The sequence below is a fragment of the Rhipicephalus microplus genome, chromosome 4, assembly GCF_043290135.1.
Source record: "Rhipicephalus microplus isolate Deutch F79 chromosome 4, USDA_Rmic, whole genome shotgun sequence".
NCBI classification, from domain to species: domain Eukaryota; kingdom Metazoa; phylum Arthropoda; class Arachnida; order Ixodida; family Ixodidae; genus Rhipicephalus; species Rhipicephalus microplus.
In genome coordinates this window covers 189,599,632-189,620,816 of record NC_134703.1, presented here as the reverse complement: position 1 = coordinate 189,620,816, position 21,185 = coordinate 189,599,632, and the positions used below count along the sequence as shown (strand labels likewise).

At 43.5% G+C, this 21,185-nt stretch overlaps 53 non-coding genes across 53 annotated transcripts; all 53 read right to left on the bottom strand.

The window, feature by feature from the left end:
* Positions 1-400: 400 nt before the first annotated feature.
* TRNAF-GAA (transfer RNA phenylalanine (anticodon GAA)) lies at positions 401-473 on the bottom strand. Its single transcript has one exon. It is a non-coding gene; the product is annotated as a tRNA-Phe (tRNA).
* Positions 474-723: 250 nt separating this feature from the next.
* TRNAF-GAA (transfer RNA phenylalanine (anticodon GAA)) lies at positions 724-796 on the bottom strand. The gene has a single exon. It is a non-coding gene; the product is annotated as a tRNA-Phe (tRNA).
* A 250-nt stretch (positions 797-1,046) lies between these two features.
* On the bottom strand, positions 1,047-1,119 carry TRNAF-GAA (transfer RNA phenylalanine (anticodon GAA)). Its single transcript has one exon. It is a non-coding gene; the product is annotated as a tRNA-Phe (tRNA).
* Positions 1,120-1,368: 249 nt separating this feature from the next.
* On the bottom strand, positions 1,369-1,441 carry TRNAL-UAA (transfer RNA leucine (anticodon UAA)). The gene has a single exon. It is a non-coding gene; the product is annotated as a tRNA-Leu (tRNA).
* Positions 1,442-2,015: 574 nt separating this feature from the next.
* On the bottom strand, positions 2,016-2,088 carry TRNAF-GAA (transfer RNA phenylalanine (anticodon GAA)). Its single transcript has one exon. It is a non-coding gene; the product is annotated as a tRNA-Phe (tRNA).
* Positions 2,089-2,662: 574 nt separating this feature from the next.
* TRNAF-GAA (transfer RNA phenylalanine (anticodon GAA)) lies at positions 2,663-2,735 on the bottom strand. The gene has a single exon. It is a non-coding gene; the product is annotated as a tRNA-Phe (tRNA).
* A 249-nt stretch (positions 2,736-2,984) lies between these two features.
* On the bottom strand, positions 2,985-3,057 carry TRNAL-UAA (transfer RNA leucine (anticodon UAA)). The gene has a single exon. It is a non-coding gene; the product is annotated as a tRNA-Leu (tRNA).
* Positions 3,058-3,630: 573 nt separating this feature from the next.
* On the bottom strand, positions 3,631-3,703 carry TRNAF-GAA (transfer RNA phenylalanine (anticodon GAA)). The gene has a single exon. It is a non-coding gene; the product is annotated as a tRNA-Phe (tRNA).
* Positions 3,704-3,952: 249 nt separating this feature from the next.
* On the bottom strand, positions 3,953-4,025 carry TRNAF-GAA (transfer RNA phenylalanine (anticodon GAA)). Its single transcript has one exon. It is a non-coding gene; the product is annotated as a tRNA-Phe (tRNA).
* A 573-nt stretch (positions 4,026-4,598) lies between these two features.
* TRNAF-GAA (transfer RNA phenylalanine (anticodon GAA)) lies at positions 4,599-4,671 on the bottom strand. Its single transcript has one exon. It is a non-coding gene; the product is annotated as a tRNA-Phe (tRNA).
* A 574-nt stretch (positions 4,672-5,245) lies between these two features.
* TRNAF-GAA (transfer RNA phenylalanine (anticodon GAA)) lies at positions 5,246-5,318 on the bottom strand. The gene has a single exon. It is a non-coding gene; the product is annotated as a tRNA-Phe (tRNA).
* Positions 5,319-5,568: 250 nt separating this feature from the next.
* TRNAF-GAA (transfer RNA phenylalanine (anticodon GAA)) lies at positions 5,569-5,641 on the bottom strand. The gene has a single exon. It is a non-coding gene; the product is annotated as a tRNA-Phe (tRNA).
* Positions 5,642-5,890: 249 nt separating this feature from the next.
* On the bottom strand, positions 5,891-5,963 carry TRNAL-UAA (transfer RNA leucine (anticodon UAA)). The gene has a single exon. It is a non-coding gene; the product is annotated as a tRNA-Leu (tRNA).
* Positions 5,964-6,537: 574 nt separating this feature from the next.
* On the bottom strand, positions 6,538-6,610 carry TRNAF-GAA (transfer RNA phenylalanine (anticodon GAA)). Its single transcript has one exon. It is a non-coding gene; the product is annotated as a tRNA-Phe (tRNA).
* A 249-nt stretch (positions 6,611-6,859) lies between these two features.
* On the bottom strand, positions 6,860-6,932 carry TRNAF-GAA (transfer RNA phenylalanine (anticodon GAA)). The gene has a single exon. It is a non-coding gene; the product is annotated as a tRNA-Phe (tRNA).
* A 573-nt stretch (positions 6,933-7,505) lies between these two features.
* Positions 7,506-7,578, bottom strand: TRNAF-GAA (transfer RNA phenylalanine (anticodon GAA)). The gene has a single exon. It is a non-coding gene; the product is annotated as a tRNA-Phe (tRNA).
* Positions 7,579-7,828: 250 nt separating this feature from the next.
* TRNAF-GAA (transfer RNA phenylalanine (anticodon GAA)) lies at positions 7,829-7,900 on the bottom strand. The gene has a single exon. It is a non-coding gene; the product is annotated as a tRNA-Phe (tRNA).
* A 249-nt stretch (positions 7,901-8,149) lies between these two features.
* On the bottom strand, positions 8,150-8,222 carry TRNAF-GAA (transfer RNA phenylalanine (anticodon GAA)). Its single transcript has one exon. It is a non-coding gene; the product is annotated as a tRNA-Phe (tRNA).
* Positions 8,223-8,472: 250 nt separating this feature from the next.
* Positions 8,473-8,545, bottom strand: TRNAF-GAA (transfer RNA phenylalanine (anticodon GAA)). The gene has a single exon. It is a non-coding gene; the product is annotated as a tRNA-Phe (tRNA).
* Positions 8,546-8,795: 250 nt separating this feature from the next.
* Positions 8,796-8,868, bottom strand: TRNAF-GAA (transfer RNA phenylalanine (anticodon GAA)). The gene has a single exon. It is a non-coding gene; the product is annotated as a tRNA-Phe (tRNA).
* Positions 8,869-9,117: 249 nt separating this feature from the next.
* Positions 9,118-9,190, bottom strand: TRNAF-GAA (transfer RNA phenylalanine (anticodon GAA)). Its single transcript has one exon. It is a non-coding gene; the product is annotated as a tRNA-Phe (tRNA).
* Positions 9,191-9,438: 248 nt separating this feature from the next.
* Positions 9,439-9,511, bottom strand: TRNAL-UAA (transfer RNA leucine (anticodon UAA)). Its single transcript has one exon. It is a non-coding gene; the product is annotated as a tRNA-Leu (tRNA).
* Positions 9,512-10,085: 574 nt separating this feature from the next.
* TRNAF-GAA (transfer RNA phenylalanine (anticodon GAA)) lies at positions 10,086-10,158 on the bottom strand. Its single transcript has one exon. It is a non-coding gene; the product is annotated as a tRNA-Phe (tRNA).
* A 249-nt stretch (positions 10,159-10,407) lies between these two features.
* TRNAF-GAA (transfer RNA phenylalanine (anticodon GAA)) lies at positions 10,408-10,480 on the bottom strand. The gene has a single exon. It is a non-coding gene; the product is annotated as a tRNA-Phe (tRNA).
* Positions 10,481-11,053: 573 nt separating this feature from the next.
* TRNAF-GAA (transfer RNA phenylalanine (anticodon GAA)) lies at positions 11,054-11,126 on the bottom strand. The gene has a single exon. It is a non-coding gene; the product is annotated as a tRNA-Phe (tRNA).
* Positions 11,127-11,376: 250 nt separating this feature from the next.
* Positions 11,377-11,448, bottom strand: TRNAF-GAA (transfer RNA phenylalanine (anticodon GAA)). Its single transcript has one exon. It is a non-coding gene; the product is annotated as a tRNA-Phe (tRNA).
* A 249-nt stretch (positions 11,449-11,697) lies between these two features.
* TRNAF-GAA (transfer RNA phenylalanine (anticodon GAA)) lies at positions 11,698-11,770 on the bottom strand. The gene has a single exon. It is a non-coding gene; the product is annotated as a tRNA-Phe (tRNA).
* A 250-nt stretch (positions 11,771-12,020) lies between these two features.
* Positions 12,021-12,093, bottom strand: TRNAF-GAA (transfer RNA phenylalanine (anticodon GAA)). Its single transcript has one exon. It is a non-coding gene; the product is annotated as a tRNA-Phe (tRNA).
* A 250-nt stretch (positions 12,094-12,343) lies between these two features.
* On the bottom strand, positions 12,344-12,416 carry TRNAF-GAA (transfer RNA phenylalanine (anticodon GAA)). The gene has a single exon. It is a non-coding gene; the product is annotated as a tRNA-Phe (tRNA).
* A 573-nt stretch (positions 12,417-12,989) lies between these two features.
* TRNAF-GAA (transfer RNA phenylalanine (anticodon GAA)) lies at positions 12,990-13,062 on the bottom strand. The gene has a single exon. It is a non-coding gene; the product is annotated as a tRNA-Phe (tRNA).
* Positions 13,063-13,312: 250 nt separating this feature from the next.
* Positions 13,313-13,384, bottom strand: TRNAF-GAA (transfer RNA phenylalanine (anticodon GAA)). The gene has a single exon. It is a non-coding gene; the product is annotated as a tRNA-Phe (tRNA).
* Positions 13,385-13,633: 249 nt separating this feature from the next.
* On the bottom strand, positions 13,634-13,706 carry TRNAF-GAA (transfer RNA phenylalanine (anticodon GAA)). Its single transcript has one exon. It is a non-coding gene; the product is annotated as a tRNA-Phe (tRNA).
* Positions 13,707-13,956: 250 nt separating this feature from the next.
* Positions 13,957-14,029, bottom strand: TRNAF-GAA (transfer RNA phenylalanine (anticodon GAA)). Its single transcript has one exon. It is a non-coding gene; the product is annotated as a tRNA-Phe (tRNA).
* A 250-nt stretch (positions 14,030-14,279) lies between these two features.
* On the bottom strand, positions 14,280-14,352 carry TRNAF-GAA (transfer RNA phenylalanine (anticodon GAA)). Its single transcript has one exon. It is a non-coding gene; the product is annotated as a tRNA-Phe (tRNA).
* Positions 14,353-14,601: 249 nt separating this feature from the next.
* Positions 14,602-14,674, bottom strand: TRNAF-GAA (transfer RNA phenylalanine (anticodon GAA)). Its single transcript has one exon. It is a non-coding gene; the product is annotated as a tRNA-Phe (tRNA).
* Positions 14,675-14,923: 249 nt separating this feature from the next.
* TRNAF-GAA (transfer RNA phenylalanine (anticodon GAA)) lies at positions 14,924-14,996 on the bottom strand. The gene has a single exon. It is a non-coding gene; the product is annotated as a tRNA-Phe (tRNA).
* Positions 14,997-15,245: 249 nt separating this feature from the next.
* On the bottom strand, positions 15,246-15,318 carry TRNAF-GAA (transfer RNA phenylalanine (anticodon GAA)). The gene has a single exon. It is a non-coding gene; the product is annotated as a tRNA-Phe (tRNA).
* A 250-nt stretch (positions 15,319-15,568) lies between these two features.
* TRNAF-GAA (transfer RNA phenylalanine (anticodon GAA)) lies at positions 15,569-15,641 on the bottom strand. The gene has a single exon. It is a non-coding gene; the product is annotated as a tRNA-Phe (tRNA).
* A 250-nt stretch (positions 15,642-15,891) lies between these two features.
* Positions 15,892-15,964, bottom strand: TRNAF-GAA (transfer RNA phenylalanine (anticodon GAA)). The gene has a single exon. It is a non-coding gene; the product is annotated as a tRNA-Phe (tRNA).
* Positions 15,965-16,537: 573 nt separating this feature from the next.
* Positions 16,538-16,609, bottom strand: TRNAF-GAA (transfer RNA phenylalanine (anticodon GAA)). The gene has a single exon. It is a non-coding gene; the product is annotated as a tRNA-Phe (tRNA).
* Positions 16,610-16,858: 249 nt separating this feature from the next.
* Positions 16,859-16,931, bottom strand: TRNAF-GAA (transfer RNA phenylalanine (anticodon GAA)). The gene has a single exon. It is a non-coding gene; the product is annotated as a tRNA-Phe (tRNA).
* Positions 16,932-17,181: 250 nt separating this feature from the next.
* Positions 17,182-17,254, bottom strand: TRNAF-GAA (transfer RNA phenylalanine (anticodon GAA)). Its single transcript has one exon. It is a non-coding gene; the product is annotated as a tRNA-Phe (tRNA).
* A 250-nt stretch (positions 17,255-17,504) lies between these two features.
* Positions 17,505-17,577, bottom strand: TRNAF-GAA (transfer RNA phenylalanine (anticodon GAA)). Its single transcript has one exon. It is a non-coding gene; the product is annotated as a tRNA-Phe (tRNA).
* Positions 17,578-17,826: 249 nt separating this feature from the next.
* Positions 17,827-17,899, bottom strand: TRNAF-GAA (transfer RNA phenylalanine (anticodon GAA)). The gene has a single exon. It is a non-coding gene; the product is annotated as a tRNA-Phe (tRNA).
* Positions 17,900-18,148: 249 nt separating this feature from the next.
* On the bottom strand, positions 18,149-18,221 carry TRNAF-GAA (transfer RNA phenylalanine (anticodon GAA)). Its single transcript has one exon. It is a non-coding gene; the product is annotated as a tRNA-Phe (tRNA).
* A 249-nt stretch (positions 18,222-18,470) lies between these two features.
* Positions 18,471-18,543, bottom strand: TRNAF-GAA (transfer RNA phenylalanine (anticodon GAA)). Its single transcript has one exon. It is a non-coding gene; the product is annotated as a tRNA-Phe (tRNA).
* A 250-nt stretch (positions 18,544-18,793) lies between these two features.
* Positions 18,794-18,866, bottom strand: TRNAF-GAA (transfer RNA phenylalanine (anticodon GAA)). Its single transcript has one exon. It is a non-coding gene; the product is annotated as a tRNA-Phe (tRNA).
* A 250-nt stretch (positions 18,867-19,116) lies between these two features.
* TRNAF-GAA (transfer RNA phenylalanine (anticodon GAA)) lies at positions 19,117-19,189 on the bottom strand. Its single transcript has one exon. It is a non-coding gene; the product is annotated as a tRNA-Phe (tRNA).
* Positions 19,190-19,762: 573 nt separating this feature from the next.
* TRNAF-GAA (transfer RNA phenylalanine (anticodon GAA)) lies at positions 19,763-19,835 on the bottom strand. Its single transcript has one exon. It is a non-coding gene; the product is annotated as a tRNA-Phe (tRNA).
* A 250-nt stretch (positions 19,836-20,085) lies between these two features.
* On the bottom strand, positions 20,086-20,157 carry TRNAF-GAA (transfer RNA phenylalanine (anticodon GAA)). The gene has a single exon. It is a non-coding gene; the product is annotated as a tRNA-Phe (tRNA).
* A 248-nt stretch (positions 20,158-20,405) lies between these two features.
* Positions 20,406-20,478, bottom strand: TRNAF-GAA (transfer RNA phenylalanine (anticodon GAA)). Its single transcript has one exon. It is a non-coding gene; the product is annotated as a tRNA-Phe (tRNA).
* Positions 20,479-20,727: 249 nt separating this feature from the next.
* Positions 20,728-20,800, bottom strand: TRNAF-GAA (transfer RNA phenylalanine (anticodon GAA)). Its single transcript has one exon. It is a non-coding gene; the product is annotated as a tRNA-Phe (tRNA).
* Positions 20,801-21,050: 250 nt separating this feature from the next.
* Positions 21,051-21,123, bottom strand: TRNAF-GAA (transfer RNA phenylalanine (anticodon GAA)). Its single transcript has one exon. It is a non-coding gene; the product is annotated as a tRNA-Phe (tRNA).
* Between the last annotated feature and the right edge of the window lie 62 nt (positions 21,124-21,185).

The following is a 21,185-nucleotide window of genomic DNA, read 5'->3' as shown; positions in this document are numbered from 1 at the left end:
TGCGTAACCGTTTCACTCGTTAGAATTATTGCAAAATACTTGCATACCGACAGATTTAACAAAAAAAGTGCTTTGGAAGCCGAAACTAGGGATCGAATCAGGGACCTTCGGATCTTCAGTCTAACGCTCTCCCAACTGAGCTATTTTGGCAGACGGGAGAAGAGTGAAAGCAGAATTCAACAGTTCTTGCGTTTCGGTAAAACCGCTTTATTTTAGCTGTTGCACATTATTACATGTCTTTCACGCTGTTCCGGTTCTTTTGCAACACCTACTGCCGCGACGCATTCTGAATCAGCATTTTTTTACCAAGCATGTGTGTTCACCTGCGTAATCGTTTCACTCGTTAGAATGATTGCAAAATACTTGCATACCGACAGATTTAACAAAAATGTGCTTTGGACGCCGAAACCTGGGATTGAACCAGGGACCTTTAGATCTTCAGTCTAACGCTCTCCCAACTGAGCTATTTCGGCAGACGGGAGAAGAGTGAAAGCGGGATTCAACAGTTCTTGCGTTTCGGTAAAACCGCTTTATTTTAGCTGTTGCACATTATTACATGTCTTTCACGCTGTTCCGGTGCTTTTGCAACGCCTACTGTCACGATGCATTCTGAATCAGCATTTTTTTATCAAGCATGTGTGTTCACCTGCGTAATCGTTTCACTCGTTAGAATTATTGCAAAATACTTGCATACCGACAGATTTAACAAAAATGTGCTTTGGACGCCGAAACCCGGGATTGAACCAGGGACCTTTAGATCTTCAGTCTAACGCTCTCCCAACTGAGCTATTTTGGCAGACGGGAGAAGAGTCAAAGCGGGATTCAACAGTTCTTGCGTTTCGATAAAACCGCTTTATTTTAGCTGTTGCACATTATTACATGTCTTTCACGCTGTTCCGGTTCTTTTGCAACGCCTACTGCCGCGATGAATTCTGAATCAGCATTTTTTTAACAAGCTTGTGTGTTCACCTGAGTAATCGTTTCACTCGTTAGAATTATTGCAAAATACTTGCATACCGACAGATTTAACAAAAATGTGCTTTGGACGCCGACACCCGGGATCGAACCAGGGACCTTTAGATCTTCAGTCTAACGCTCTCCCAACTGAGCTATTTCGGCAGACGGGAGAAGAGTGAAAGCGGGATTCAACAGTTCTTGCGTTTTGGTAAAACCGCTTTATTTTAGCTGTTGCACATTATTACATGTCTTTCACGCTGTTCCGGTTCTTTTGCAACACCTACTGCCGCAATGCATTCTGAATCAGCATTTTTTATCAAGCATGTGTGTTCACCTGCGTAATCGTTTCACTCGTTAGAATGATTGCAAAATACTTGCATACCGACAGATTTAACAAAAATGTGCTTTGGACGCCGAAACCCGGGATCGAACCAGGGACCTTTAGATCTTAAGTCTAACGCTCTCCCAACTGAGCTATTTCGGCAGACGGGAGAGGAGTGAAAGAGGGACTTACCAGTTGTTGCGTTTCAGTAAAACCGCTTTCTTTTAGCTGTTGCACATCATTGCTTGTCTTTCACGCTGTTCCGGTGCTTTTGCAACGCCTACTGCCACGATGCATTCTGAATCAGCATTTTTTTATCAAGCATGTGTGTTCACCTGCGTAACCGTTTCACTCGTTAGAATTATTGCAAAATACTTGCATACCGACAGATTTAACAAAAAAAGTGCTTTGGAAGCCGAAACTAGGGATCGAATCAGGGACCTTCGGATCTTCAGTCTAACGCTCTCCCAACTGAGCTATTTTGGCAGACGGGAGAAGAGTGAAAGCAGAATTCAACAGTTCTTGCGTTTCGGTAAAACCGCTTTATTTTAGCTGTTGCACATTATTACATGTCTTTCACGCTGTTCCGGTTCTTTTGCAACACCTACTGCCGCGACGCATTCTGAATCAGCATTTTTTTACCAAGCATGTGTGTTCACCTGCGTAATCGTTTCACTCGTTAGAATGATTGCAAAATACTTGCATACCGACAGATTTAACAAAAATGTGCTTTGGACGCCGAAACCTGGGATTGAACCAGGGACCTTTAGATCTTCAGTCTAACGCTCTCCCAACTGAGCTATTTCGGCAGACGGGAGAAGAGTGAAAGCGGGATTCAACAGTTCTTGCGTTTCGGTAAAACCGCTTTATTTTAGCTGTTGCACATTATTACATGTCTTTCACGCTGTTCCGGTGCTTTTGCAACGCCTACTGTCACGATGCATTCTGAATCAGCATTTTTTTATCAAGTATGTGTGTTCACCTGCGTAACCGTTTCACTCGTTAGAATTATTGCAAAACACTTGCATACCGACAGATTTAACAAAAAAAGTGCTTTGGACACCGAAACCCGGGATCGAACCAGGGACCTTCGGATCTTCAGTCTAACGCTCTCTTAACTGAGCTATTTCGGAAGACGGGAGAAGAGTGAAAGCGGGATTCAACAGTTCTTGCGTTTCGGTAAAACCGCTTTATTTTAGCTATTGCACATTATTACATGTATTTCACGCTGTTCCGGTTCTTTTGCAACACCTACTGCCGCGATGCATTCTTAATCAGCATTTTTTTATCAAGCATGTGTGTTCACCTGCGTAATCGTTTCACTCGTTAGAATTATTGCAAAATGCTTGCATACTGACAGATTTAACAAAAATGTGCTTTGGACGCCGAAACCCGGGATCGAACCAGGGACCTTTAGATCTTCAGTCTAACGCTCTCCCAACTGAGCTATTTCGGCAGACGGGAGAAGAGTGAAAGCGGGATTCAACAGTTCTTGCGTTTTGGTAAAACCGCTTTATTTTAGCTGTTGCACATTATTACATGTCTTTCACGCTGTTCCGGTTCTTTTGCAACACCTACTGCCGCAATGCATTCTGAATCAGCATTTTTTATCAAGCATGTGTGTTCACCTGCGTAATCGTTTCACTCGTTAGAATGATTGCAAAATACTTGCATACCGACAGATTTAACAAAAATGTGCTTTGGACGCCGAAACCCGGGATCGAACCAGGGACCTTTAGATCTTAAGTCTAACGCTCTCCCAACTGAGCTATTTCGGCAGACGGGAGAGGAGTGAAAGAGGGACTTACCAGTTGTTGCGTTTCAGTAAAACCGCTTTCTTTTAGCTGTTGCACATCATTGCTTGTCTTTCACGCTGTTCCGGTGCTTTTGCAACGCCTACTGCCACGATGCATTCTGAATCAGCATTTTTTATCAAGCATGTGTGTTCACCTGCGTAACCGTTTCACTTGTTAGAATTATTGCAAAATACTTGCATACCGACAGATTTAACAAAAAAAGTGCTTTGGAAGCCGAAACTAGGGATCGAATCAGGGACCTTCGGATCTTCAGTCTAACGCTCTCCCAACTGAGCTATTTCGGTAGACGGGAGAAGTGTGAAAGCGGGATTCAACAGTTCTTGCGTTTCGGTAAAACCGCTTTATTTTATCTATTGCACATTATTACATGTATTTCACGCTGTTCCGGTTCTTTTGCAACGCCTACTGCCGCGATGCATTCTTAATCAGCATTTTTTTATCAAGCATGTGTGTTCACCTGCGTAATCGTTTCACTCGTTAGAATTATTGCAAAATACTTGCATACCGACAGATTTAACAAAAATGTGCTTTGGACGCCGAAACCCGGGATCGAACCAGGGACCTTTAGATCTTCAGTCTAACACTCTCCCAACTGAGCTATTTCGGCAGACGGGAGAAGAGTGAAAGAGGGACTTACCAGTTGTCGCGTTTCAGTAAAACCGCTTTCTTTTAGCTGTTGCACAATAATAAATGTCTTTCACGCTGTTCCGGTGCTTTTGCAACGCCTACTGCCAGATGCATTCTGAATCAGCATTTTTTTATCAAGCAGGTGTGTTCACCTGCGTAACCATTTCACTCGTTAGAATTATTGCAAAATACTTGCATACCGACAGATTTAACAAAAATGTGCTTTGGACGCCAAAACCCGGGATCGAACCAGGGACCTTTAGATCTTCAGTCTAACGCTCTCCCAACTGAGCTATTTTGGCAGACGGGAGAAGAGTGAAAGCGGGATTCAACAGTTCTTGCGTTTCGATAAAACCGCTTTATTTTAGCTGTTGCACATTATTACATGTCTTTCACGCTGTTCCGGTTCTTTTGCAACGCCTACTGCCGCGATGCATTCTGAATCAGCATTTTTTTAACAAGCTAGTGTGTTCACCTGCGTAATCGTTTCACTCGTTAGAATTATTGCAAAATACTTGCATACCGACAGATTTAACAAAAATGTGCTTTGGACGCCGAAACAAGGGATCGAATCAGGGACCTTCGGAACTTCAGTCTAACGCTCTCCCAACTGAGCTATTTCGGCAGACGGGAGAAGTGTGAAAGCGGGATTCAACAGTTCTTGCGTTTCGGTAAAACCGCTTTATTTTAGCTATTGCACTTTATTACATGTCTTTCACGCTGTTCCGGTTCTTTTGCAACACCTACTGCCGCGACGCATTCTGAATCAGCATTTTTTTACCAAGCATGTGTGTTCACCTGCGTAATCGTTTCACTCGTTAGAATGATTGCAAAATACTTGCATACCGACAGATTTAACAAAAATGTGCTTTGGACGCCGAAACCTGGGATTGAACCAGGGACCTTTAGATCTTCAGTCTAACGCTCTCCCAACTGAGCTATTTCGGCAGACGGGAGAAGAGTGAAAGCGGGATTCAACAGTTCTTGCGTTTCGGTAAAACCGCTTTATTTTAGCTGTTGCACATTATTACATGTCTTTCACGCTGTTCCGGTGCTTTTGCAACGCCTACTGTCACGATGCATTCTGAATCAGCATTTTTTTATCAAGCATGTGTGTTCACCTGCGTAACCGTTTCACTCGTTAGAATTATTGCAAAACACTTGCATACCGACAGATTTAACAAAAAAAGTGCTTTGGACACCTAAACCCGGGATCGAACCAGGGACCTTCGGATCTTCAGTCTAACGCTCTCTTAACTGAGCTATTTCGGAAGACGGGAGAAGAGTGAAAGCGGGATTCAACAGTTCTTGCGTTTCGGTAAAACCGCTTTATTTTAGCTATTGCACATTATTACATGTATTTCACGCTGTTCCGGTTCTTTTGCAACGCCTACTGCCGCGATGCATTCTTAATCAGCATTTTTTTATCAAGCATGTGTGTTCACCTGCGTAATCGTTTCACTCGTTAGAATTATTGCAAAATACTTGCATACCGACATATTTAACAAAAATGTGCTTTGGACGCCGAAACCCGGGATCGAACCAGGGACCTTTAGATCTTCAGTCTAACGCTCTCCCAACTGAGCTATTTTGGCAGACGGGAGAAGAGTCAAAGCGGGATTCAACAGTTCTTGCGTTTCGATAAAACCGCTTTATTTTAGCTGTTGCACATTATTACATGTCTTTCACGCTGTTCCGGTTCTTTTGCAACGCCTACTGCCGCGATGAATTCTGAATCAGCATTTTTTTAACAAGCTTGTGTGTTCACCTGCGTAATCGTTTCACTCGTTAGAATTATTGCAAAATACTTGCATACCGACAGATTTAACAAAAATGTGCTTTGGACGCCGACACCCGGGATCGAACCAGGGACCTTTAGATCTTCAGTCTAACGCTCTCCCAACTGAGCTATTTCGGCAGACGGGAGAAGAGTGAAAGCGGGATTCAACAGTTCTTGCGTTTTGGTAAAACCGCTTTATTTTAGCTGTTGCACATTATTACATGTCTTTCACGCTGTTCCGGTTCTTTTGCAACACCTACTGCCGCAATGCATTCTGAATCAGCATTTTTTATCAAGCATGTGTGTTCACCTGCGTAATCGTTTCACTCGTTAGAATGATTGCAAAATACTTGCATACCGACAGATTTAACAAAAATGTGCTTTGGACGCCGAAACCCGGGATCGAACCAGGGACCTTTAGATCTTAAGTCTAACGCTCTCCCAACTGAGCTATTTCGGCAGACGGGAGAGGAGTGAAAGAGGGACTTACCAGTTGTTGCGTTTCAGTAAAACCGCTTTCTTTTAGCTGTTGCACATCATTGCTTGTCTTTCACGCTGTTCCGGTGCTTTTGCAACGCCTACTGCCACGATGCATTCTGAATCAGCATTTTTTTATCAAGCATGTGTGTTCACCTGCGTAACCGTTTCACTCGTTAGAATTATTGCAAAATACTTGCATACCGACAGATTTAACAAAAAAAGTGCTTTGGAAGCCGAAACTAGGGATCGAATCAGGGACCTTCGGATCTTCAGTCTAACGCTCTCCCAACTGAGCTATTTCGGTAGACGGGAGAAGTGTGAAAGCGGGATTCAACAGTTCTTGCGTTTCGGTAAAACCGCTTTATTTTATCTATTGCACATTATTACATGTATTTCACGCTGTTCCGGTTCTTTTGCAACGCCTACTGCCGCGATGCATTCTTAATCAGCATTTTTTTATCAAGCATGTGTGTTCACCTGCGTAATCGTTTCACTCGTTAGAATTATTGCAAAATACTTGCATACCGACAGATTTAACAAAAATGTGCTTTGGACGCCGAAACCCGGGATCGAACCAGGGACCTTTAGATCTTCAGTCTAACACTCTCCCAACTGAACTATTTCGGCAGACGGGAGAAGAGTGAAAGAGGGACTTACCAGTTGTCGCGTTTCAGTAAAACCGCTTTCTTTTAGCTGTTGCACAATAATACATGTCTTTCACGCTGTTCCGGTGCTTTTGCAACGCCTACTGCCAGATGCATTCTGAATCAGCATTTTTTTATCAAGCAGGTGTGTTCACCTGCGTAACCATTTCACTCGTTAGAATTATTGCAAAATACTTGCATACCGACAGATTTAACAAAAATGTGCTTTGGACGCCAAAACCCGGGATCGAACCAGGGACCTTTAGATCTTCAGTCTAACGCTCTCCCAACTGAGCTATTTTGGCAGACGGGAGAAGAGTGAAAGCGGGATTCAACAGTTCTTGCGTTTCGATAAAACCGCTTTATTTTAGCTGTTGCACATTATTACATGTCTTTCACGCTGTTCCGGTTCTTTTGCAACGCCTACTGCCGCGATGCATTCTGAATCAGCATTTTTTTAACAAGCTAGTGTGTTCACCTGCGTAATCGTTTCACTCGTTAGAATTATTGCAAAATACTTGCATACCGACAGATTTAACAAAAATGTGCTTTGGACGCCGAAACAAGGGATCGAATCAGGGACCTTCGGAACTTCAGTCTAACGCTCTCCCAACTGAGCTATTTCGGCAGACGGGAGAAGTGTGAAAGCGGGATTCAACAGTTCTTGCGTTTCGGTAAAACCGCTTTATTTTAGCTATTGCACTTTATTACATGTCTTTCACGCTGTTCCGGTTCTTTTGCAACGCCTACTGCCGCGATGTATTCTGAATCAGAATTTTTTTATCAAGCATGTGTGTTCACCTGCGTAACCGTTTCACTCGATAGAATTATTGCAAAATACTTGCATACCGACAGATTTAACAAAAATGTGCTTTGGACACCGAAACCTGGGATCGAACCAGGCACCTTTAGATCTTCAGTCTAACGCTCTCCCAACTGAGCTATTTCGGCAGACGGGAGAAGAGTGAAAGCGGGATTCAACAGTTCTTGCGTTTCGGTAAAACCGTTTTATTTTAGCTGTTGCACATTAATACATGTCTTTCACGCTGTTCCGGTTCTTTTGCAACGCCTACTGCCGCGATGCATTCTGAATCAGCATTTTTTTAACAAGCATGTGTGTTCACCTGCGTAATCGTTTCACTCGTTAGAATTATTGCAAAATACTTGCATACCGACAGATTTAACAAAAATGTGCTTTGGACGCCACTCCCGGGATCGAACCAGGGACCTTTAGATCTTCAGTCTAACGCTCTCCCAACTGAGCTATTGCGGCAGACGGGAGAAGAATGAAAGCGGGATTCAACAGTTCTTGCGTTTCGGTAAAACCGCTTTATTTTAGCTGTTGCACATTATTACATGTCTTTCACGCTGTTCCGGTTGTTTTGCAACGCCTACTGCCGCGATGCATTCTGAATCAGCATTTTTTATCAAGCATGTGTGTTCACCTGCGTAACCGTTTCACTCGTTAGAATTATTGCAAAATACTTGCATACCGACAGATTTAACAAAAATGTGCTTTGGACGCCGAAACCCGGGATCGAACCAGGGACCTTTAGATCTTCAGTCTAACGCTCTCCCAACTGAGCTATTTCGGCAGACGGGAGAAGAGTGAAAGCGGGATTCAACAGTTCTTACGTTTCGGTAAAACCGCTTTATTTTAGCTTTTGCACATTATTACATGTCTTTCACGCTGTTCCGGTACTTTTGCAACGTCTACTGCTGCGATGCATTCTGAATCAGCATTTTTTTATCAAGCATGTGTATTCACCTGCGTAATCGTTTCACTCGTTAGAATTATTGCAAAATACTTGCATACCGACAGATTTAACAAAAATGTGCTTTGGACGCCGAAACCCGGGATCGAACCAGGGACCTTTAGAACTTCAGTCTAACGCTCTCCCAACTGAGCTATTTCGGCAGACGGGAGAAGAGTGAAAGAGGGACTTACCAGTTGTTGCGTTTCAGTAAAACCGCTTCCTTTTAGCTTTGTCACATTACTACATGTCTTTCACGCTGTTCCGGTGCTTTTGCAACGCCTACTGCCACGATGCATTCTGAATCAGCATTTTTTTATCAAGCATGTGTGTTCCCCTGCGTAACCGTTTCACTCGTTAGAATTATTGCAAAATACTTGCATACCGACAGATTTAACAAAAAAGTGCTTTGGACGCCGAAACCCGGGATCGAACCAGGGACCTTTAGATCTTCAGTCTAACGCTCTCTCAACTGAGCTATTTCGGAAGACGGGAGAAGAGTGAAAGCGGGATTCAACAGTTCTTGCGTTTCGGTAAAACCGCTTTATTTTAGCTGTTGCACATTATTGCATGTTTTTCACGCTGTTCCGGTTCTTTTGAAAAGCCTACTGCCGGGATGCATTCTGAATCAGCATTTTTTTATCAAGCATGTGTGTTCACCTGCGTTATCGTTTCAGTCGTTAGAATTATTGCAAAATACTTGCATACCGACAGATTTAACAAAAATGTGCTTGGACGCCGAAACCCTGGATCGAACCAGGGACCTTTAGATCTTCAGTCTAACGCTCTCCCAACTGAGCTATTTCGGCAGACGGGAGAAGAGTGAAAGCGGGATTCAACAGTTCTTGCGTTTCGGTAAAACCGCTTTCTTTTAGCTTTGTCACATTATTACATGTCTTTCACGCTGTTCCGGTGCTTTTGCAACGCCTACTGCCGTGATGCATTCTGAATCAGCATTTTTTTATCAAGCATGTGTGTTCACCTGCGTAACCGTTTCACTCGTTAGAAATTGCAAAATACTTGCATACCGACAGATTTAACAAAAATGTGCTTTGGACGCCGAAACCCGGGATCGAACCAGGGACCTTTAGATCTTAAGTCTAACGCTCTCCCAACTGAGCTATTTCGGCAGACGGGAGAGGAGTGAAAGAGGGACTTACCAGTTGTTGCGTTTCAGTAAAACCGCTTTCTTTTAGCTGTTGCACATCATTGCTTGTCTTTCACGCTGTTCCGGTGCTTTTGCAACGCCTACTGCCACGATGCATTCTGAATCAGCATTTTTTTATCAAGCATGTGTGTTCACCTGCGTAACCGTTTCACTCGTTAGAATTATTGCAAAATACTTGCATACCGACAGATTTAACAAAAAAAGTGCTTTGGAAGCCGAAACTAGGGATCGAATCAGGGACCTTCGGATCTTCAGTCTAACGCTCTCCCAACTGAGCTATTTCGGTAGACGGGAGAAGTGTGAAAGCGGGATTCAACAGTTCTTGCGTTTCGGTAAAACCGCTTTATTTTATCTATTGCACATTATTACATGTATTTCACGCTGTTCCGGTTCTTTTGCAACGCCTACTGCCGCGATGCATTCTTAATCAGCATTTTTTTATCAAGCATGTGTGTTCACCTGCGTAATCGTTTCACTCGTTAGAATTATTGCAAAATACTTGCATACCGACAGATTTAACAAAAATGTGCTTTGGACGCCGAAACCCGGGATCGAACCAGGGACCTTTAGATCTTCAGTCTAACACTCTCCCAACTGAGCTATTTCGGCAGACGGGAGAAGAGTGAAAGAGGGACTTACCAGTTGTCGCGTTTCAGTAAAACCGCTTTCTTTTAGCTGTTGCACAATAATACATGTCTTTCACGCTGTTCCGGTGCTTTTGCAACGCCTACTGCCAGATGCATTCTGAATCAGCATTTTTTTATCAAGCAGGTGTGTTCACCTGCGTAACCATTTCACTCGTTAGAATTATTGCAAAATACTTGCATACCGACAGATTTAACAAAAATGTGCTTTGGACGCCAAAACCCGGGATCGAACCAGGGACCTTTAGATCTTCAGTCTAACGCTCTCCCAACTGAGCTATTTTGGCAGACGGGAGAAGAGTGAAAGCGGGATTCAACAGTTCTTGCGTTTCGATAAAACCGCTTTATTTTAGCTGTTGCACATTATTACATGTCTTTCACGCTGTTCCGGTTCTTTTGCAACGCCTACTGCCGCGATGCATTCTGAATCAGCATTTTTTTAACAAGCTAGTGTGTTCACCTGCGTAATCGTTTCACTCGTTAGAATTATTGCAAAATACTTGCATACCGACAGATTTAACAAAAATGTGCTTTGGACGCCGAAACAAGGGATCGAATCAGGGACCTTCGGAACTTCAGTCTAACGCTCTCCCAACTGAGCTATTTCGGCAGACGGGAGAAGTGTGAAAGCGGGATTCAAAAGTTCTTGCGTTTCGGTAAAACCGCTTTATTTTAGCTATTGCACTTTATTACATGTCTTTCACGCTGTTCCGGTTCTTTTGCAACGCCTACTGCCGCGATGTATTCTGAATCAGAATTTTTTTATCAAGCATGTGTGTTCACCTGCGTAACCGTTTCACTCGATAGAATTATTGCAAAATACTTGCATACCGACAGATTTAACAAAAATGTGCTTTGGACACCGAAACCTGGGATCGAACCAGGCACCTTTAGATCTTCAGTCTAACGCTCTCCCAACTGAGCTATTTCGGCAGACGGGAGAAGAGTGAAAGCGGGATTCAACAGTTCTTGCGTTTCGGTAAAACCGTTTTATTTTAGCTGTTGCACATTAATACATGTCTTTCACGCTGTTCCGGTTCTTTTGCAACGCCTACTGCCGCGATGCATTCTGAATCAGCATTTTTTTAACAAGCATGTGTGTTCACCTGCGTAATCGTTTCACTGGTTAGAATTATTGCAAAATACTTGCATACCGACAGATTTAACAAAAATGTGCTTTGGACGCCACTCCCGGGATCGAACCAGGGACCTTTAGATCTTCAGTCTAACGCTCTCCCAACTGAGCTATTGCGGCAGACGGGAGAAGAATGAAAGCGGGATTCAACAGTTCTTGCGTTTCGGTAAAACCGCTTTATTTTAGCTGTTGCACATTATTACATGTCTTTCACGCTGTTCCGGTTGTTTTGCAACGCCTACTGCCGCGATGCATTCTGAATCAGCATTTTTTATCAAGCATGTGTGTTCACCTGCGTAACCGTTTCACTCGTTAGAATTATTGCAAAATACTTGCATACCGACAGATTTAACAAAAATGTGCTTTGGACGCCGAAACCCGGGATCGAACAAGGGACCTTTAGATCTTCAGTCTAACGCTCTCCCAACTGAGCTATTTCGGCAGACGGGAGAAGAGTGAAAGCGGGATTCAACAGTTCTTACGTTTCGGTAAAACCGCTTTATTTTAGCTTTTGCACATTATTACATGTCTTTCACGCTGTTCCGGTACTTTTGCAACGTCTACTGCTGCGATGCATTCTGAATCAGCATTTTTTTATTAAGCATGTGTATTCACCTGCGTAATCGTTTCACTCGTTAGAATTATTGCAAAATACTTGCATACCGACAGATTTAACAAAAATGTGCTTTGGACGCCGAAACCCGGGATCGAACCAGGGACCTTTAGAACTTCAGTCTAACGCTCTCCCAACTGAGCTATTTCGGCAGACGGGAGAAGAGTGAAAGAGGGACTTACCAGTTGTTGCGTTTCAGTAAAACCGCTTCCTTTTAGCTTTGTCACATTACTACATGTCTTTCACGCTGTTCCGGTGCTTTTGCAACGCCTACTGCCACGATGCATTCTGAATCAGCATTTTTTTATCAAGCATGTGTGTTCCCCTGCGTAACCGTTTCACTCGTTAGAATTATTGCAAAATACTTGCATACCGACAGATTTAACAAAAAAGTGCTTTGGACGCCGAAACCCGGGATCGAACCAGGGACCTTTAGATCTTCAGTCTAACGCTCTCCCAACTGAGCTATTTTGGCAGACGGGAGAAGAGTGAAAGCGGGATTCAACAGTTCTTGCGTTTCGATAAAACCGCTTTATTTTAGCTGTTGCACATTATTACATGTCTTTCACGCTGTTCCGGTTCTTTTGCAACGCCTACTGCCGCGATGCATTCTGAATCAGCATTTTTTTAACAAGCTAGTGTGTTCACCTGCGTAATCGTTTCACTCGTTAGAATTATTGCAAAATACTTGCATACCGACAGATTTAACAAAAATGTGCTTTGGACGCCGAAACAAGGGATCGAATCAGGGACCTTCGGAACTTCAGTCTAACGCTCTCCCAACTGAGCTATTTCGGCAGACGGGAGAAGTGTGAAAGCGGGATTCAAAAGTTCTTGCGTTTCGGTAAAACCGCTTTATTTTAGCTATTGCACTTTATTACATGTCTTTCACGCTGTTCCGGTTCTTTTGCAACGCCTACTGCCGCGATGTATTCTGAATCAGAATTTTTTTATCAAGCATGTGTGTTCACCTGCGTAACCGTTTCACTCGATAGAATTATTGCAAAATACTTGCATACCGACAGATTTAACAAAAATGTGCTTTGGACACCGAAACCTGGGATCGAACCAGGCACCTTTAGATCTTCAGTCTAACGCTCTCCCAACTGAGCTATTTCGGCAGACGGGAGAAGAGTGAAAGCGGGATTCAACAGTTCTTGCGTTTCGGTAAAACCGTTTTATTTTAGCTGTTGCACATTAATACATGTCTTTCACGCTGTTCCGGTTCTTTTGCAACGCCTACTGCCGCGATGCATTCTGAATCAGCATTTTTTTAACAAGCATGTGTGTTCACCTGCGTAATCGTTTCACTCGTTAGAATTATTGCAAAATACTTGCATACCGACAGATTTAACAAAAATGTGCTTTGGACGCCACTCCCGGGATCGAACCAGGGACCTTTAGATCTTCAGTCTAACGCTCTCCCAACTGAGCTATTGCGGCAGACGGGAGAAGAATGAAAGCGGGATTCAACAGTTCTTGCGTTTCGGTAAAACCGCTTTATTTTAGCTGTTGCACATTATTACATGTCTTTCACGCTGTTCCGGTTGTTTTGCAACGCCTACTGCCGCGATGCATTCTGAATCAGCATTTTTTATCAAGCATGTGTGTTCACCTGCGTAACCGTTTCACTCGTTAGAATTATTGCAAAATACTTGCATACCGACAGATTTAACAAAAATGTGCTTTGGACGCCGAAACCCGGGATCGAACAAGGGACCTTTAGATCTTCAGTCTAACGCTCTCCCAACTGAGCTATTTCGGCAGACGGGAGAAGAGTGAAAGCGGGATTCAACAGTTCTTACGTTTCGGTAAAACCGCTTTATTTTAGCTTTTGCACATTATTACATGTCTTTCACGCTGTTCCGGTACTTTTGCAACGTCTACTGCTGCGATGCATTCTGAATCAGCATTTTTTTATTAAGCATGTGTATTCACCTGCGTAATCGTTTCACTCGTTAGAATTATTGCAAAATACTTGCATACCGACAGATTTAACAAAAATGTGCTTTGGACGCCGAAACCCGGGATCGAACCAGGGACCTTTAGAACTTCAGTCTAACGCTCTCCCAACTGAGCTATTTCGGCAGACGGGAGAAGAGTGAAAGAGGGACTTACCAGTTGTTGCGTTTCAGTAAAACCGCTTCCTTTTAGCTTTGTCACATTACTACATGTCTTTCACGCTGTTCCGGTGCTTTTGCAACGCCTACTGCCACGATGCATTCTGAATCAGCATTTTTTTATCAAGCATGTGTGTTCCCCTGCGTAACCGTTTCACTCGTTAGAATTATTGCAAAATACTTGCATACCGACAGATTTAACAAAAAAGTGCTTTGGACGCCGAAACCCGGGATCGAACCAGGGACCTTTAGATCTTCAGTCTAACGCTCTCTCAACTGAGCTATTTCGGAAGACGGGAGAAGAGTGAAAGCGGGATTCAACAGTTCTTGCGTTTCGGTAAAACCGCTTTATTTTAGCTGTTGCACATTATTGCATGTTTTTCACGCTGTTCCGGTTCTTTTGAAAAGCCTACTGCCGGGATGCATTCTGAATCAGCATTTTTTTATCAAGCATGTGTGTTCACCTGCGTTATCGTTTCAGTCGTTAGAATTATTGCAAAATACTTGCATACCGACAGATTTAACAAAAATGTGCTTGGACGCCGAAACCCTGGATCGAACCAGGGACCTTTAGATCTTCAGTCTAACGCTCTCCCAACTGAGCTATTTCGGCAGACGGGAGAAGAGTGAAAGCGGGATTCAACAGTTCTTGCGTTTCGGTAAAACCGCTTTCTTTTAGCTTTGTCACATTATTACATGTCTTTCACGCTGTTCCGGTGCTTTTGCAACGCGTACTGCCACGATGCATTCTTAATCAGCATTTTTTTATCAAGCATGTGTGTTCACCTGCGTAACCGTTTCACTCGTTAGAATTATTGCAAAATACTTGCATACCGACAGATTTAACAAAAATGTGCTTGGACGCCGAAACCCGGGATCGAACCAGGGACCTTTAGATCTTCAGTCTAACGCTCTACCAACTGAGCTACTTCGGCAGATGGGAGAAGAGTGAAAGCGGGATTCCACAGTTCTAGCGTTTCGGTAAAACCGCTCTATTTTAGCTGTTGCACATTATTACATGTCTTTCACGCTGTTCCGGTTGTTTTGCAACGCCTACTGCCGCGATGCATTCTGAATCAGCATTTTTTATCAAGCATGTGTGTTCACCTGCGTAACCGTTTCACTCGTTAGAATTATTCCAAAATACTTGCATACCGACAGATTTAACAAAAATGTGCTTTGGACGCCGAAACCCGGGATCGAACCAGGGACCTTTAGATCTTCAGTCTATCGCTCTCCCAACTGAGCTATTTCGGCAGACGGGAGAAGAGTGAAAGCGAGATTCAACACTTCTTGCGTTTCGCTAAAACCGCTTTATTTTGGCTGTTGCACATTATTACATGTCTTTCACGCTGTTCCGGTTCTTTTGCAACGCCTACTGCCGCGATGCATTCTGAATCAGCATTTTTTTAACAAGCATGTGTGTTCACCTGCGTAATCGTTTCACTCGTTAGAATTATTGCAAAATACTTGCATACCGACAGATTTAACAAAAATGTGCTTTGGACGCCGAAACCCGGGATCGAACCAGGGACCTTTAGATCTTCAGTCTAACGCTCTCCCAACTGAGCTATTTCGGCAGACGGGAGAAGAGTGAAAGCGGGATTCAACAGTTCTTGCGTTTCGGTGAAACCGCTTTATTTTAGCTTTTGCACATTATTACATGTCTTTCACGCTGTTCCGGTACTTTTGCAACGTCTACTGCTGCGATGCATTCTGAATCAGCATTTTTTTATCAAGCATGTGTATTCACCTGCGTAATCGTTTCACTCGTTAGAATTATCGCAAAATACTTGCATACCGACAGATTTAACAAAAATGTGCTTTGGACGCCGAAACCCGGGATCGAACCAGGGACCTTTAGAACTTCAGTCTAACGCTCTCCCAACTGATCTATTTCGGCAGACGGGAGAAGAGTGAAAGAGGGACTTACCAGTTGTTGCGTTTCAGTAAAACCGCTTCCTTTTAGCTTTGTCACATTACTACATGTCTTTCACGCTGTTCCGGTGCTTTTGCAACGCCTACTGCCACGATGCATTCTGAATCAGCATTTTTTTATCAAGTATGTGTGTTGCCCTGCGTAACCGTTTCACTCGTTAGAATTATTGCAAAATACTTGCATACCGACAGATTTAACAAAAAAGTGCTTTGGACGCCGAAACAAGGGATCGAATCAGGGACCTTCGGAACTTCAGTCTAACGCTCTCCCAACTGAGCTATTTCGGCAGACGGGAGAAGAGTGAAAGCGGGATTCAACAGTTCTTGCGTTTCGGTAAAACCGTTTTATTTTAGCTGTTGCACATTAATACATGTCTTTCACGCTGTTCCGGTTCTTTTGCAACGCCTACTGCCGCGATGCATTCTGAATCAGCATTTTTTTAACAAGCATGTGTGTTCACCTGCGTAATCGTTTCACTCGTTAGAATTATTGCAAAATACTTGCATACCGACAGATTTAACAAAAATGTGCTTTGGACGCCACTCCCGGGATCGAACCAGGGACCTTTAGATCTTCAGTCTAACGCTCTCCCAACTGAGCTATTGCGGCAGACGGGAGAAGAATGAAAGCGGGATTCAACAGTTCTTGCGTTTCGGTAAAACCGCTTTATTTTAGCTGTTGCACATTATTACATGTCTTTCACGCTGTTCCGGTTGTTTTGCAACGCCTACTGCCGCGATGCATTCTGAATCAGCATTTTTTATCAAGCATGTGTGTTCACCTGCGTAACCGTTTCACTCGTTAGAATTATTGCAAAATACTTGCATACCGACAGATTTAACAAAAATGTGCTTTAGACGCCGAAACCCGGGATCGAACCAGGGACCTTTAGATCTTCAGTCTAACGCTCTCCCAACTGAGCTATTTCGGCAGACGGGAGAAGAGTGAAAGCGGGATTCAACAGTTCTTACGTTTCGGTAAAACCGCTTTATTTTAGCTTTTGCACATTATTACATGTCTTTCACGCTGTTCCGGTACTTTTGCAACGTCTACTGCTGCGATGCATTCTGAATCAGCATTTTTTTATCAAGCATGTGTATTCACCTGCGTAATCGTTTCACTCGTTAGAATTATTGCAAAATACTTGCATACCGACAGATTTAACAAAAATGTGCTTTGGACGCCGAAACCCGGGATCGAACCAGGGACCTTTAGAACTTCAGTCTAACGCTCTCCCAACTGAGCTATTTCGGCAGACGGGAGAAGAGTGAAAGAGGGACTTACCAGTTGTTGCGTTTCAGTAAAACCGCTTCCTTTTAGCTTTGTCACATTACTACATGTCTTTCACGCTGTTCCGGTGCTTTTGCAACGCCTACTGCCACGATGCATTCTGAATCAGCATTTTTTTATCAAGCATGTGTGTTCCCCTGCGTAACCGTTTCACTCGTTAGAATTATTGCAAAATACTTGCATACCGACAGATTTAACAAAAAAGTGCTTTGGACGCCGAAACCCGGGATCGAACCAGGGACCTTTAGATCTTCAGTCTAACGCTCTCTCAACTGAGCTATTTCGGAAGACGGGAGAAGAGTGAAAGCGGGATTCAACAGTTCTTGCGTTTCGGTAAAACCGCTTTATTTTAGCTGTTGCACATTACTGCATGTTTTTCACGCTGTTCCGGTTCTTTTGAAAAGCCTACTGCCGGGATGCATTCTGAATCAGCATTTTTTTATCAAGCATGTGTGTTCACCTGCGTTATCGTTTCAGTCGTTAGAATTATTGCAAAATACTTGCATACCGACAGATTTAACAAAAATGTGCTTGGACGCCGAAACCCTGGATCGAACCAGGGACCTTTAGATCTTCAGTCTAACGCTCTCCCAACTGAGCTATTTCGGCAGACGGGAGAAGAGTGAAAGCGGGATTCAACAGTTCTTGCGTTTCGGTAAAACCGCTTTCTTTTAGCTTTGTCACATTATTACATGTCTTTCACGCTGTTCCGGTGCTTTTGCAACGCGTACTGCCACGATGCATTCTTAATCAGCATTTTTTTATCAAGCATGTGTGTTCACCTGCGTAACCGTTTCACTCGTTAGAATTATTGCAAAATACTTGCATACCGACAGATTTAACAAAAATGTGCTTGGACGCCGAAACCCGGGATCGAACCAGGGACCTTTAGATCTTCAGTCTAACGCTCTACCAACTGAGCTACTTCGGCAGATGGGAGAAGAGTGAAAGCGGGATTCCACAGTTCTAGCGTTTCGGTAAAACCGCTCTATTTTAGCTGTTGCACATTATTACATGTCTTTCACGCTGTTCCGGTTGTTTTGCAACGCCTACTGCCGCGATGCATTCTGAATCAGCATTTTTTATCAAGCATGTGTGTTCACCTGCGTAACCGTTTCACTCGTTAGAATTATTCCAAAATACTTGCATACCGACAGATTTAACAAAAATGTGCTTTGGACGCCGAAACCCGGGATCGAACCAGGGACCTTTAGATCTTCAGTCTATCGCTCTCCCAACTGAGCTATTTCGGCAGACGGGAGAAGAGTGAAAGCGAGATTCAACACTTCTTGCGTTTCGCTAAAACCGCTTTATTTTGGCTGTTGCACATTATTACATGTCTTTCACGCTGTTCCGGTTCTTTTGCAACGCCTACTGCCGCGATGCATTCTGAATCAGCATTTTTTTAACAAGCATGTGTGTTCACCTGCGTAATCGTTTCACTCGTTAGAATTATTGCAAAATACTTGCATACCGACAGATTTAACAAAAATGTGCTTTGGACGCCGAAACCCGGGATCGAACCAGGGACCTTTAGATCTTCAGTCTAACGCTCTCCCAACTGAGCTATTTCGGCAGACGGGAGAAGAGTGAAAGCGGGATTCAACAGTTCTTGCGTTTCGGTGAAACCGCTTTATTTTAGCTTTTGCACATTATTACGTGTCTTTCACGCTGTTCCGGTACTTTTGCAACGTCTACTGCTGCGATGCATTCTGAATCAGCATTTTTTTATCAAGCATGTGTATTCACCTGCGTAATCGTTTCACTCGTTAGAATTATCGCAAAATACTTGCATACCGACAGATTTAACAAAAATGTGCTTTGGACGCCGAAACCCGGGATCGAACCAGGGACCTTTAGAACTTCAGTCTAACGCTCTCCCAACTGATCTATTTCGGCAGACGGGAGAAGAGTGAAAGAGGGACTTACCAGTTGTTGCGTTTCAGTAAAACCGCTTCCTTTTAGCTTTGTCACATTACTACATGTCTTTCACGCTGTTCCGGTGCTTTTGCAACGCCTACTGCCACGATGCATTCTGAATCAGCATTTTTTTATCAAGTATGTGTGTTGCCCTGCGTAACCGTTTCACTCGTTAGAATTATTGCAAAATACTTGCATACCGACAGATTTAACAAAAAAGTGCTTTGGACGCCGAAACAAGGGATCGAATCAGGGACCTTCGGAACTTCAGTCTAACGCTCTCCCAACTGAGCTATTTCGGCAGACGGGAGAAGTGTGAAAGCGGGATTCAACAGTTCTTGCGTTTCGGTAAAACCGCTTTATTTTAGCTATTGCACTTTATTACATGTCTTTCACGCTGTTCCGGTTCTTTTGCAACGCCTACTGCCGCGATGTATTCTGAATCAGAATTTTTTTATCAAGCATGTGTGTTCACCTGCGTAACCGTTTCACTCGATAGAATTATTGCAAAATACTTGCATACCGACAGATTTAACAAAAATGTGCTTTGGACACCGAAACCTGGGATCGAACCAGGGACCTTTAGATCTTCAGTCTAACGCTCTCCCAACTGAGCTATTTCGGCAGACGGGAGAAGAGTGAAAGCGGGATTCAACAGTTCTTGCGTTTCGGTAAAACCGTTTTATTTTAGCTGTTGCACATTATTACATGTCTTTCACGCTGTTCCGGTTCTTTTGCAACGCCTACTGCCGCGATGCATTCTGAATCAGCATTTTTTTAACAAGCATGTGTGTTCACCTGCGTAATCGTTTCACTCGTTAGAATTATTGCAAAATACTTGCATACCGACAGATTTGACAAAAATGTGCTTTGGACGCCATTCCCGGGATCGAACCAGGGACCTTTAGATCTTCAGTCTAACGCTCTCCCAAGTGAGCTATTTCGGCAGACGGGAGAAGAATGAAAGCGGGATTCAACAGTTCTTGCGTTTCGGTAAAACCGCCTTTTTTAGCTGTTGCACATTATTACATGTCTTTCACGCTGTTCCGGTTCTTTTGCAACGCCTACTGCCGCGATGCATTCTGAATCAGCATTTTTTTATCAAGCATGTGTGTTCACCTGCGTAATCGCTTCACTCGTTAGAATTATTGCAAAATACTTGCATACCGACAGATTTAACAAAAATGTGCTTGGACGCCGAAACCCGGGATCGAACCAGGGACCTTTAGATCTTCAGTCTAACGCTCCACCAACTGAGCTACTTCGGCAGACGGGAGAAGAGTGAAAGCGGGATCCCACAGTTCTTGCGTTTCGGTAAAACCGCTTTATTTTAGCTGTTGCACATTATTACATGTCTTTCACGCTGTTCCGGTTGTTTTGCAACGCCTACTACCGCGATGCATTCTGAATCAGCATTTTTTATCAAGCATGTGTGTTCACCTGCGTAACCGTTTCACTCGTTAGAATTATTGCAATATACTTGCATACCGACAGATTTAACAAAAATGTGCTTTGGACGCCGAAACCCGGGATCGAACCAGGGACCTTTAGATCTTCAGTCTATCGCTCTCCCAACTGAGCTATTTCGGCAGACGGGACAAGAGTGAAAGCGAGATTCAACACTTCTTGCGTTTCGCTAAAACCGCTTTATTTTGGCTGTTGCACATTATTACATGTCTTTCACGCTGTTCCGGTTCTTTTGCAACGCCTACTGCCGCGATGCATTCTGAATCAGCATTTTTTTAACAAGCATGTGTGTTCACCTGCGTAATCGTTTCACTCGTTAGAATTATTGCAAAATACTTGCATACCGACAGATTTAACAAAAATGTGCTTTGGACGCCGAAACCCGGGATCGAACCAGGCACCTTTAGATCTTCAGTCTAACGCTCTCCCAACTGAGCTATTTCGGCAGACGGGAGAAGAGTGAAAGCGGGATTCAACAGTTCTTACGTTTCGGTAAAACCGCTTTATT